This window comes from Bos mutus, chromosome 20 (genome assembly GCF_027580195.1).
Source record: "Bos mutus isolate GX-2022 chromosome 20, NWIPB_WYAK_1.1, whole genome shotgun sequence".
In the NCBI taxonomy this organism is placed as follows: domain Eukaryota; kingdom Metazoa; phylum Chordata; class Mammalia; order Artiodactyla; family Bovidae; genus Bos; species Bos mutus.
Genome location: NC_091636.1, coordinates 35,934,822 through 35,948,168, shown reverse-complemented (window position 1 = coordinate 35,948,168; position 13,347 = coordinate 35,934,822). Strand labels below are relative to the sequence as shown.

At 44.2% G+C, this 13,347-nt stretch overlaps 1 protein-coding gene across 1 annotated transcript in view; it reads left to right on the top strand.

Annotated features, from left to right (window-relative positions):
* The window catches only part of EGFLAM (EGF like, fibronectin type III and laminin G domains), a 194,229-nt gene that overhangs the window by 55,218 nt on the left and 125,664 nt on the right, over positions 1-13,347 (top strand). The window lies entirely within an intron of this gene.

Genomic DNA, 13,347 nt, shown 5'->3' with positions numbered 1-13,347 from the left:
CTGGGAATGACCCACAGGCCTCAGCGGGTCTGATTTCGAGTAAATGGCCTTTGGTCCCAACCAAGACAGGGGTCTCGTGGTGGAGTGGCAAGCCACTCTTGCCAACTGGGATTTCTTTTTTCTTGTGGTCCTTGTGGTACCTTGGGCATCCGGGAGAACAAACTATGGCTAATTTGGGGATGTCAGTAGAGTTTGATAGGAGGCTGAACTGAGGTCATGGCAGTAGAACTAGAAGGAAGATGTGGATTTATTTGATCAATCATTTAGTTAGTCAGACAGCAAATATTTCCAGACTGCCTATTATATTCTAGAGACTACGATAGGTGCCAGGGATTAAAGGCTGACTGCAAAAGGCCTGGCCCTTATGGAACTTACATTCTATGGGCTGTTGGGGGCAGTGTGCAGGGGGTGTGGGTTGCTCCATCTGGAACATAGAGGGAGGAGCTAAAGCTGCTCCCCGATTTTTGGATTGTGGGGAACATGGGAGAGGAGATTTGGAGACTGAAGATGGTTTAAAACTAAAACATTTTGGAGTTTGGAGTGTCTATGAGCCATCAAGGCTGAGAAATCCAGTTAGATATGCAGAGCTTGCTTGAAAAGATACATCAGGCAGGTGCCTGGGGACACTGTGTGGATGGATGAGACTACCTGGAAGAATGGAACTCACAGTGGGGCTCAGCCAGGTGTATATCAGGACCACCTGCACAGCTTCTTCAAACTCCATGCATCAGTGTCCTGGACCCAGACATTCAGAGACTTTTGAAATCCCCTATAGGGGCATCCTCCTGAAACCACCACCATTGACATGCCCTCTAAGGGGAATGTGATTATACTGAAGCAACAAAGGAGCTGAGAGTTACTGGCACACCTGATTGGAGGCCAGCCTCCAACTGAAAGCCACTACAGCTTTGTGAAACTTGGAGGTGCTGCTGGATGCTCCGAAGCATCTGACGAGGGACTGAGCAGATCAAGATCTTAGTGTCCTCTCTTCACCAGCTGCTGAGATCTCACACGATGCTTAGCTGCTCTGAGTTTTAGCTTCCCCATCATTAAAATCAGAGATTAGGGCAAACCAGTGGTTCTCACACTGTGGTTTAAAAACCAGCAGCATCGGCATCTCCCAAGAGCATATTAGAAATGCACATTCATGGGCCCCATCCCTCACCTACAGAATCAGAATCTCCAGGTGGGACCTGCAATCTGTTATTCCAGTCTGTGGGAGTGATTTGGATGCTCCCAAACCTCAGAGAACTGCTGGATTAGATGAACTTGAATCTCCCTTCTGAGGGCTTCCCTGGTGGCTGCCTGCAATGCAGGAGACCCAGGTTCAATCCCTGGGTTGGGAAGATCCCCTGAAGAAGGAAATGGCAACCCACTCCAGTGTTCTTGCCTGGAGAATTCCATGGACAGAGGAGCCTGGCGGGCTACAGTTCACGGGGTTGCAAAGAATCAGACGTGACTGAGTGACACTTTCAATTTACTTCTAGCTTAAAATCTTCTCTCTATATTCTTGTCCAGATGCTTTTGTCAAATTTCATAGTCTAAGTTTCTTTGTCCTCCCCCATGTTAAAAGATCTGAGCATTTAATCATTGTTAATAATGAATCACTGTGAAGTGATTTAAAGGATTTCTGCTTGGGGTGGGGAGGAAGTGCATGCATGTGTACATGTGTGCATATATGTGCAGGTGTGTGTGGCAGCGGGCGGCTGATTAGTAGAGGCTCACAGCTTCCACTTGCTTTTCTTGGTTAATGTGGTCAGAAGTGAGCTCCCACCAGTGACAGCAAAGGGTCACAAGGGCAGTCTCACACACAGTAGGCACTTAACATCTGGTTTTTGCCTTAACCCTCTCTAACACACCTGGAGTTAGGGGAGAGCAGAGCCTTGAAGTCCATCATCTAGTTGTTACCCTAGTAGGTTGCTCTGGGGTGCTCCCACTCTCTCCAGCATCCCTCTCCATTTCTGGCATCTGTGCTATGCTTGGCTTGTTGACTGATTCCTTTAAAAAATTTTTTTCGGAATGTAGTTGCTTTATGATGTTGCATTAGCTTCTGCTATACAACGAAGTGAATCAGCTATCTGTATACATATATCCTCTGCCTCTGGGGCCTCTGGGGCCTCCCTCCCACCCTACCCCATCCCACCCATCTCGTTCATCAGAGAGCACTGAGCTGTGCTCCCTGCCCTCTGCAGCCGCTGCCCACTGGCTATCTGTTTTACACATGGTAGGGTATATCTGTCAGTCCTACACTCCCAATTCGTCCCACCCCATGCCCTTGCCCCCGTGTCCGTACGTCTGTTCTCTGCATCTGTGTCTCTATTCCTGCCCTGCAAACAGGTTCATCAATACCATTTTTCTAGAGTACACATACATGCATTAACATACGATACTTGTTTTTCTCTTCCTGACTTACTTCACTCTGTACGACAGACTCTAGGTCCATCCACATCTCTGATTCAAGAATGTTGTTAGAGGCTCGCAGCTAAATTTCCCTCTTCCAGAAGGCCCCAGCTGGGCCGGAAGGACTCCTTTGCAAGATCCCCTCACAACCCAGCTGAACCCTCCTTTATGAACCCAGCTGAACCCCCCTTTATGAAACAGTGTGATTCTTGGAGGCGGGCCTGCCCCTCTGCTAGTGCATCCAGAGCAAGAGTTCAAATGGACACCTCCATACCACCTGTAAAAACTTACAATCCATTCACCATGTAAACTACTAGATACAGTGTTTTCTCTCTTTCCGCCCTGACCAATATACTTTCATGATGACTTGGAAGACCAGGTTCAAATTTAGATTTCTCAGACTCCTTGAGCTTTACTTTGAAAGAAGCAGCGTGGCAGGACTGGTCCCTAAGGCCTGGTCTGGGGCTCCTCTTGTTCTGTCCCTCCTTGAAGGCTGTGCCTGTGCACACATGTGGACACCCCAGCCAACAACCCCAGCTCCGTCCACCACCCATCCTGGCAAACAGCAACCCACTGGCCACCCTGTCACTGAGGGTGCACACACCAGCAGCATGGGTCACCCTCAGAAGAGCAGACCCAGGGAAGAGGCCACTGAAGACCAGGACACATGCTCAGGACTATTTGGGCAGGGAACCCAGGGTCTAGGGTGCTCAGGAAGCAGTCCACAAGTGGAGGTGCCCCAGGCTCTTACAGGCGTGTCATCGTGGCCTGGGACACACACTCAAGCCAAGGTCCCCGGTGTGGCCAGAAGAGGATCCATACTGGTTCTTCTAAAGCAAGGCCACATCTGTCTAGGTCTACCTGTACCAGGAACTGCTCTGCGCCATTCTCTTTCCTCTTACCTTTCGTGTTCTGGGGATGTCCCCATGTGGTATTTAGGGGAGTAGAATGTCAGAGTAGGGGGGACTCTAACCATCTAATCCAGCCCGGTGGTTAGCTAATGAGTAAACCGAGGCGTTGTGCAAGGGTGACGTACATTCTGGAAAGGTGGCTTACTCTCTGGAATTATACTCTGGTGCTGTGGATTATATTCTGGAATTACATCCTAGAATGGTAGATTTCAGAGGGAAGCAAGATTGTGATGTAGACCATGTGCTGTGCTTAGTCACTCAGTTGTGTCTGATGCTTTGTGACCCCAGGGACTGTGGCCCTCCAGGCTCCTCTGTCCATAGGGATTCTCCAGGCAAGAATACTGGAGTGGGTTGTCATGCCTTCCTCCAGGGGATCTTCCCAACCCAGGGATCGAACCCAGGTCTCCCACATTGCAGGTGGATTCTTTTACCGTCTGAGCCACCAGGAAGCCTGATGTAAAGCATAACTGCCCCACAAAAAGAGGCTAGAAGGGCTCTGGAAAACACTTTGTGCTGCTCCTCAGTGTGTGACAATTTTTCATCCCCAGGTAACTAGAACAAACACTGTTCTGTGTCTAAACCTACATTTTTAGTGTTGCCTTGAAGGCATCACCTTGAGAGTGGCTCTAGTGGCAGATCCTGGTTACATATTCATAGTGCTTGCTTTAGTAATAATGGTTGGAGCAAGCTTCAAAAAGATGGAAATAAGGTTTTATTCCTACTCAGAATTTCTTGATTATTTTTAGTTAGTCTGGGCACTTTCCATTGCATCAGTGAATATTACTTGGTTCATTCCGTGTAAGTCAAATAACTAAAAAGAGAGCAATGTATTTCTGTCACAGATGATATTTTTGTTTGCATTTTGGAGTGTTTTTATGAATTGGATTACAAAGCTAATTGAATCAGAGATGAATTTTGTGCAGGAAGTCAAAGTATTTTATGAAATAAAATTACCATGAGAAAATGACCTAATCATTCAGAAGTTTCTAGTGCAAAATCGTAACACAGTTTTGAAAAACTTCCAAAGAAGAAAGCCCCTGTAAAGAATAGAGCTCCCTCATGGCAAAGAAACACACTTTTTATTTATTTATCTCTTAAGAAGTATAGCTTTTAGCTTACAAAAACACAGCTTCCGGATATATTGTATAAATGCATTATACTAGTTTAAAAGGCTACAGTTCTTCAAAACTAGCTTCCTATTGTATAATATATAATCCAACATTCTAAGCATTGTTGGTTAAATATGAGTGTTATTTTTGTATTTAACTGCTTAAATCTTGTTTATTCCACGTTAGCGACCTACCACTTTGATTTCTTTTTTAATATTGAGGAAGCACTGGTATGTTTTTATATCATAATAGATAAAATCCTAGAGGAACTCAGTGTTCCAAGAATTATCAAAAGTTTTTTTGCTTCCTTAAGAGTTTTTGGAGAGAGTAGCTTGGGTTCGACTTGCCCTGTCCAATGATAGGACATTCTCCTTGTGACGCACTGGTTGGAGAGATGTGAGGCCCATCTTGTTAGTTTCCCTTCTAATCTTTCACTTTTCCAGCCAGAAGAGATTGAGAGAAATACTTTGATCGGCTCATTCTGGTGGGGACCACACTCCGATGTCCCTTTATCTTCAAAACTGGTACTAGGCCAAGCCTCAAGACTTCCCAGCTGGTTTCTCTGGCCTTTCCAGGTCCACCCCCACTTGCCTGGACTCTATCTCCAGCTCAGAGGGACCCACTGGGTGGTGTGCTCCTGCCTTCAACCTGCCCCCTATATGGATACTCCAAGGATCCTACAATCTCTGTGTAAATATTGTGCTGACTCTGCAAATACAGCTTCAGACGGCTCCCAGCTGGAGACCTGCCCTTCCTTCAAGGACACCTCAAACAAACACAAAAGAGAGAAATGCTGTGCTCACAATACAAATGTGCCTTAAGACAAGGCCTCTGCTGCTTCCTTATGACAAGGTGACCCTGCATACAGCCCTCCTACTCCTAAGATTTACAGTCATCAGTCCTGTGGCCTTCCACTGCTTTGCAGGAAAAAAGTTCCATTTATTGGCGTAATAGTTTATTAACACACATTCTTCTGAGGAGGGTGCAGGCTGAGCAAGCTGAGTGGGGGTAACTATACTCTTTAGGGTCTGGAAAGGCCAGAGAAACCTTAAGGGAAGTCTTGCAAGCATGTGTGCTAAGTCGCTCAGTCGTGTCCGACACTTTGCAACCTATGGACTGTAGCCCGCCAGGCTCCTCTGTCTATGGGATTCTCAAGGCAAGAATACTGGAGTGGGCTTCCATGCCCTCCTCCAGGGGATCTTCCCAACCCAGGGATTGAACTGGAGTCTCTCGAGTCTCCTGCATTGGCAGGCAGGTTCTTTACCACTAGCGCCATCTGGGGAAGTCTTGACAAGTGGTGAATAGGTTCCATTGCATGTGCAGCTCTGAACAGGTGGTGCTGCTGCTCTAGGCGGTGGATTGAGGAGGATTCTGAGGCCTCCATGAACAGGAGAGCATGGACTCCATGTGATCAATTTGATGCTGAGCGTGACTTCCAGGTTTTTGAAGGTCATAGTGGATGGTGATACCATGTACTTGAACAAGGATTACTGGAGGGGCTCAGGTTAAAGAGATGATGGATTTAGTTTGGACGTGTTGTGTTTGAGAGGCCCACGTAACATCTGGGTGCACTTGGCAGCTGGGTACGTAGATCTGTCCTCTGGGAGAGTGGGCTGGCCTGGGGAGATGGACTTGGGGGCACCAGTACATATGTATATGACGAGGAGAGATGAGAGCGCCTGGGAAGAGAGTATAGTGGAGCTGAGCAGAGGAGGTGGGCATAATCACCGAGGTGTTGTTTTCAGTCGCTAAATCGTGTCTGACTCTTTGCAGCTTCCTGGACTGCAGCACACCAGGCTTCCCTGTCCTTCACCATCTCCTGGAGTTTGCTCAAACTCATGTCCATTGTGTCAGTGATGCCATCCAACCATCTCATCCTCTGTCGTCCCCTTCTCCTCCTGCCCTCAATCTTTCCCAGCATCAGGGTCTTTTCCATTGAGTCAGCTCTTTGCATCAGGTGACCAAAATATTGGAGCTTCAGCTTCAGCATCAGTCCTTCCAATCACCAAGTACACAAACTTTAAGGGGTAGAGAGAAGAAGATCCTCTCTTCTTTGTTACTTACTGTCTCTGTCTCCTGCCCCACTGATGAGATCTTATATCAACAGACTCTCGATCTCAGTTTCTTCATCTGTAGAGTAGGAATAATGTCTTCTTTCTCTGTCCCATACTGTTACAAAGATCAGCTGATTTCTGGTGAAACATGGTGGGTTGAAAAAGCATATTTACTACTGGTCCCTCCAAAACCCCACCGAAATACTTGTAAATTGGGGCAAAGGCATTAACCTGCAGGAGAAAAAAGAAACAGACAGAAGATAGAAGTGATGAAATATGAAAACCAAAATGCACATGGACAGATAGCAGTGGATTTAGAAACTAAAGAATCATGGTTTTTAAGCCAGGGGTGGAGGGAAGAACAGAAGCTAACTTTTGCCCTATTTCTAGATATTTAGGCTGTTTACGATTTTTCTACATCACAGATGATTCTCTGAAGAACATCTTCATGGGAGCAGCCTTCTCTTAGTATTCTTTCCTCATGGCCGACTGTAATCCCACATCTGAGAGTCCAAGGGAAGAAAAATACTTATGGATAGTACCACATTTTGCCAAATTGCCTTTCAAAATGCCTGTGCTGATTTATCCTGCCATCAGTAATTTTTTGAGACCAGCACATTTATGTAGTCTTGTCAGCATTAGTTACTATCACTTAAACATTTTGGCTAATTTAATAGGTGAAAATGACATCTCAATTTTAAGAAGTTATATTTATTTGATAACTAGCAAATGGAATGGAATGGAATGGAATACTCATGGAATCTTTTGCCATGTGTATTTACCAGCTATACTTCCTCTCTAGTGAGTTCTCTCTTCATATTTTATTTATTAGGGACTGGATATGTTTTTTTTCAATATGTATGAGTTTTATAATAAAGATATCCCTTGGCCTGTCATTTTGCTGCAATTGTTCACCCTTTGATCTGTTGTTTTGATTTTTTATTTTGTGAAATTTGAAAAGCATAATGAAGCTTTCTGAAGTGGAATCCATCACTTTTCTTTTGATTTCTTTACTTCTTTTAAACTTAGGAAGGTTTGTCTTTAAAAAAATCCGATTTTCAATTCTTTTCCCTAATGTGATTTCCCATCTTTAACCACTGGACTCATCTAGGATAGCTTTGGTATTTGCCGCAAATGTCTGACCTTGCCACCTCTTACTCACCAGCTGCTGATGACCACACCTCCTACATCAGTAGCAGTCAAAGCTGCCTTTGTGCTCCTAAACAGTGGATGGCCCACACCTCTCCCCTATGCTGCCCAAGGCAGAACCCCTGGAGCTTTCGTCCTTCTCAGTCCCTACCCGCATCCACTCAGTTATGGCCTCTAGGGTTATACTGGGTGTCCATGGTGGCTCACTGGTAAAGAATCTGCCTGCAATTCAGGAGATGTGGAGATGCGGGTTCAATTCCTGGGTCAGGAAGATCCCCTGGAGAAGGAAATGGCAACCCACTCCAGTATTCTGGGAAATCCCATGGACAGAGGAGCCTGACGGGCTACAGTCCATGGGGATGCAAAGAGTCAGACATGACTTAGCGACTGTGCACCAGCAGATATATTTAATATTATGTGGTTCTTCCCCTGACTCTTTGAAAAAAGTGTATACTGCTCACTCTGCTTGGGATGCCTCTCCATCCTCACTTTGTCTAATTTTTACTAGTCTGCCAGGTGGAGTCAGAGGTCTCCTTACTATGTGCCACCAAAGTGCTCCATCCTTCCCTTTATGCTCCTCACACCAGGCTGTGATGTCCTGCTAACTTGTTTACGGTCCTCTGTCTCTCTGTACCATTAATGTAGCCTCACTGACTAGGCCAGTGCCTGATATGTATGGGAACTCAATACATACTCGTTAGGTATGTGGAAGATTAAATAAATGGAAGATATACCAATAAAATAGAAATCATACCTGTCTGTGTCCCAGAAGGGCTTGATTTGAGCACTTTCCTAGAGAATATGAAGGTAAAAGAGATACTATATTGGAATTCAGGCTTCTTAAGGTACCAGTATGTCGTAGAGCCTATGGACTGGCTTGTTCAACAGTAACAATTTTACCCTCCTTCTAGGCATCATTATTGTAATGCAAAGCTGGAGGAATAAAAATATTTCCCAGAGTGCCTTGCAGGCAGTATTCTGCATGTAAATTATATCGAGTATGGTTAGATGCACTCTTGAGACTTAACGGGAGGCAGGAGTGGGAGGAAGGCCACTTCCTGGCTGCTGTTTCTCCTGCCAAGAAAGGCCAACAAAACACAAGAATCTTTCCAAGCTTCACCACCACTTCCCTGTGTTTCTGCAGGCAGTTGTGGCAACAAGAATGGCAGGGTCAAGTGTGAAGGCAGAAGCTTCTTGGTCCTGAATCACCACTATAGTGAATTAGCTAGCTGTCATCTCTCTAGCTAGTATCTTTCTCTCTTTCTCCTTTATTTATTCACATATTTGTAAAACAGAGCTAATAGAGACTCTTGAATTCCACTCCTCTAGTCTTTCTACCAATTTGTAACCACCTTTCTGCTTAAAACACCTAGAGAGTTTTCTGTCCTGAACCATGGCAGATACACAAAGGATACAAGGACTGCTTCCCACTCCTTGATCGACTGTAGCCCAACTTGATCGATTGTAATTTTTCTCCATTAAAGACAGCAGTGCTATTCCTAGGATCTAAGTGAAGAAGAACTAAAGAGCCTCTTGATGAAAGTGAAAGAAAAGAGTGAAAGAGTTGACTTAAAACTCCACATTCAGAAAACTAAGATCATGGCATCTGGTCCCATCACTTCATGGCAGATAGATGGGAAATCTATGGAAACAGTGAGAGACTTTATTTTTGGGGGCTCCAAAGTCACTGCAGATAGTGACTGGAGCCATGAAATTAAAAGATGCTTGCTCCTTGGAAGAAAAGTTATGACCAACCTACACAGCATACTAAAAAGCAGAGACATTACTTTGCCAATAAAGGTCCGTCTAGTCAAAGCAATGGTTTTTCCAGTGGTCATGTATGGATGTGAGAGTTGGACTGTAAAGAAAGCTGAGCGCCAAAGAATTGATGCTTTTGAACTGTGGTGTTGGAGAAGACTCTTGAGAGTCCCTTGAACTGCAAGGAGATCAAACCAGTCAATCCTAAAAGAAATCAGTCCTGAATATTCATTGGAAGGACTGATGCTGAAGCTGAAATTCCAGTACTTTGGCCACCTGATGCGAAGAACTGACTCCTTGGAAAAGACCCTGATGCTGGGAAAGATTGAAGACGGGAGGAGACGGGGATGACAGAGGATGAGATGGATGGGTGACGTCATAGACTTGATGAACAGGAGTTTGAGCAAGCTCCAGAAGTTGGTGATGGACAAGGAAGCCTGGTGTGCTGCCGTCCATGGGGTCACAAAGAGTCTGACACGACTGAGTGACTGAACTGAACTGAGGATGAGATTGTGCTTATTGGTTATTCTGTGGTCTATGAGGGTTCTGTAAATCATTTCTGCCATCTTTTCCTCCCATTCTTGGCTTCTTTTGAGATTTCATTGGCATAGACCTCAGCAATAAAACTGGCCAGTGATAGATAATAGTACAGCCTGGCCTAAATATAAAACTACATAGGAAAAAATATAGGTAAATGATTCAGATATTTAACATATTAAGAGCTCTTTTCAATCACTGAATAATAAGAAAACTAACCTGATTGACGGAGAAGGCACTGGCACCCCACTCCAGTACCCTTGCCTGGAAAATCCCATGGATGGAGGAGCCTGGTAGGCTATAGTCCATGGGGTCGCTAAGAGTCGGACACGACTGAGCGACTTCCCTTTCACTTTTCACTTTCATGCCTTGGAGAAGGAAATGGCAACCCACTCCAGTGTTCTTGCCTGGAGAATCCCAGGGACGGGGGAGCCTGGTGGGCTGCAGTCTATGGGGTCGCACAGAGTCGGACACGACTGAAGTGACTTAGCAGCAGCAGCAGCAACCTGATTGAAAACTGTATGAAACACATTAAGGGAGGAGGAAAAATAGCCAAAGAGGGTATTAAAATATTCTTCTTTTTTTTCTTATCAACGTAACAAAGATTTTAAAGTAACAATCAGATCTGGTGAAGATGTGTGTCTTATACTGGGCATTCTCATACACCTCCATAAGTTTCTAAAATTCCTTAATTTTCTAGATGTAAGTTTGGCTACATTAGAATCTGCCTGCAATACAGGTAGACCCAGGTTTGATCCCTGGGTTGGGAAGATTCCCTGGAGCAGGGAATAGCTACTTACTCCAGTCTTCTTGCCTGGGGAATTCCATGGACAGAGGAGCCCGGTGAGCTGTAGTCCACGGGGTCACAAAGACGCAAACATGACTGAGCAACTAACATAAACGTCTTTAAAATATGCATTCTGTTGGATCAGCAGTTTTTAGCTGGAGTCATTTTTGCCCACCACGGGACATTTGGCAATGTCTGGAGATATTTTTGGTTTTCACAACTATGATGGGTGGGTGCTACTAGCATCTAGTGGATAGAGACCAGGGATGCATCTCAACATTCTAAAAGGAGAGTCTGCACAAAGAATACACCGCCTGAAATGTCAGTAGAATGGAGGTTGAAAAATGATGTCTTAGACACTAAAGTTCTACTCGATTTACCCAAATGAAAACATTGAATGTACTTCAAGATTCATTTATTTAATCCTTTTTGGAGAGCAAGTCAGTAGCTATTAAAAATTAAGATGCATTTACTCATAATTTTTAATAGCTATCCATCTTGGAAATGCTTGGACACGTGCATGAAAAGGCATGCACACACACAGTGGTGTTCTTCTTTGCATTATTTTCAGCAGTGAAATTTTGGAAATGACCAAATGTCAATCAGTGGAGTAAAGTTAATATATGTGCATGCTCTGAGTACCAGAGGATTTGGCTATCTCACCACCCCTACTCTTTTCCTAAGGTCCTGTCCTCCTTTAGAGAGACTCCTATGCAGTAGATAGGCTTGGTGGAAGAACGATTTCCAAGACTCCTTTCATCCTGTCCTTTTCCAGTTGGGAAACCAGAAAAAAACTGATATTTCTTTTCTGATCCTTTGGTCACGTGACCTGTTCATCACATGACATTACTTTGGCCAATCAGATGGGACTTTAAGTCTTTAACCAAGCCAGAGCCAGAGAAGGGTTGAAGGCCAAATCCCTGAGTAGCAGCAGTGGTGGCAGTGGGAGGTGTCCATGGCAGTTCTTGCTGATTGCTGGCGCTGGACCTCTGTCACCTGGTCCCCCAGAAAGGCCTGTGCTTCTGTTATTGAAAACAATGGTGATGGAAGGCCTGGCAGTAACCCAATAAATAGACACATTAGATATCTGTGTCTGGAGAGTAAATCCCATGGACGGAGGAGCCTGGTAGGCTGCAGTCCATGGGGTTGCTAAGAGTCAGACGACTGAGCGACTCCACTTTCACTTTTCGCTTTCATGCGTTGGAGAAGGAAATGGCAACCCACTCCAGTGTTCTTGCCTGGAGAATCCCAGGGACAGGGGAGTCTGGTGGGCTGCTGTCTATGGGGTCGCACAGAGTCGGACACAACTGAAGCGACTTAGCAGCAGCAGCAGCAGCAACAGAGACTATCCCAACTGATATGTTAGAGAATTATAGACAGTCACTAAAAAGGAAGATCATCAGGACATATTAGTAAGTGTAAAATCAAACTGAAGAATATTCATTCACTCAAGGAGTGTTTGTCGAGCCCTTCCATTAATTAGTCTCTGTGCTCTGAACAGGACATACCTAGTTTCTGCCCTCATGGAGCATTATTTAAAAATAGCAAAATATCAGAAAGAAATTAAGCACAGCAATAGTAAAATGAGATAAATTGTAAATTACGGCACATGTATTAAGTGGAAGAGCTAATGTCCACTTGATACAGAAATAAAAATTTTTTTTTAGTAAATGTATACTATCAGTTTTTATAGTATATGTGTATTATATATACTAATTGAAATAACAGGAATATATTGAGTATATGTGCATATTATATACAATGAGCACAATAAAACATTAAAATTATATATACATTATATAAGTAAAATATGTAAATATGTCTGTATGTATATATATCTATATATCTTAAAAAATTCCATGTAATCAAGAGAAGGTATAAATACTGTATTACAGTGATGGCAGGATTCAATTCTGAATGATGGAAGTTTTTTGTTTGTGTTTTCTAAATTTTGAAATCTGCATATGTTGTTTTTATAAACGTAAATTTTATTATTTATAACCATAAAATTATTTAAGATAAGAATACAGTAAAACGTTTGAAATTTCCTAAACCCATTTTATGACTACACTAAGCCACATTTATTAAATATTCAACATTAAGAATATATGAGCTATATAAACAAACGTATCTATATAACATATCAGTAAAACATATGTGTTACTGAGTTTAAAAAAAACACCATTACTATCTTGCTTTAAAATATTCCACACTCCTTGGCCTACATGTGCTGTGCTTAGTCATTCAGTTGTGTCCGACTCTTCGCGACCCCATGGACTGTAGCCCACCAGGCTCCTCTGTCCATGGGGATTCTCCAGGCAAGGATACTGGAGTGGGTAACCTATTCCTCCTCCAGGGGATCCCAACCCAGGGGATCCCAACCCAGGAATCCAGCCAGGGGCTACCTGCACTGCAGGCGGATTCTTTACTGGCTGAGCTATCAGGGAAACCCTCCTTGGCCTATGCTATCCTGAATTTTCCTTTGCTGGTCCTTGAGATATTAGCAATTATGAAGGGACGGTGGGCAGTAGCTGAGTTGATTTCCCTCCCATTGCCCCGTGGGGAGGGGCCCGCAGAGGTCTGGTGCAGTCAGCTGACACAGGAGTGGCCTACTAGACAGCTTTCTGCATTTCTGGCCTCTG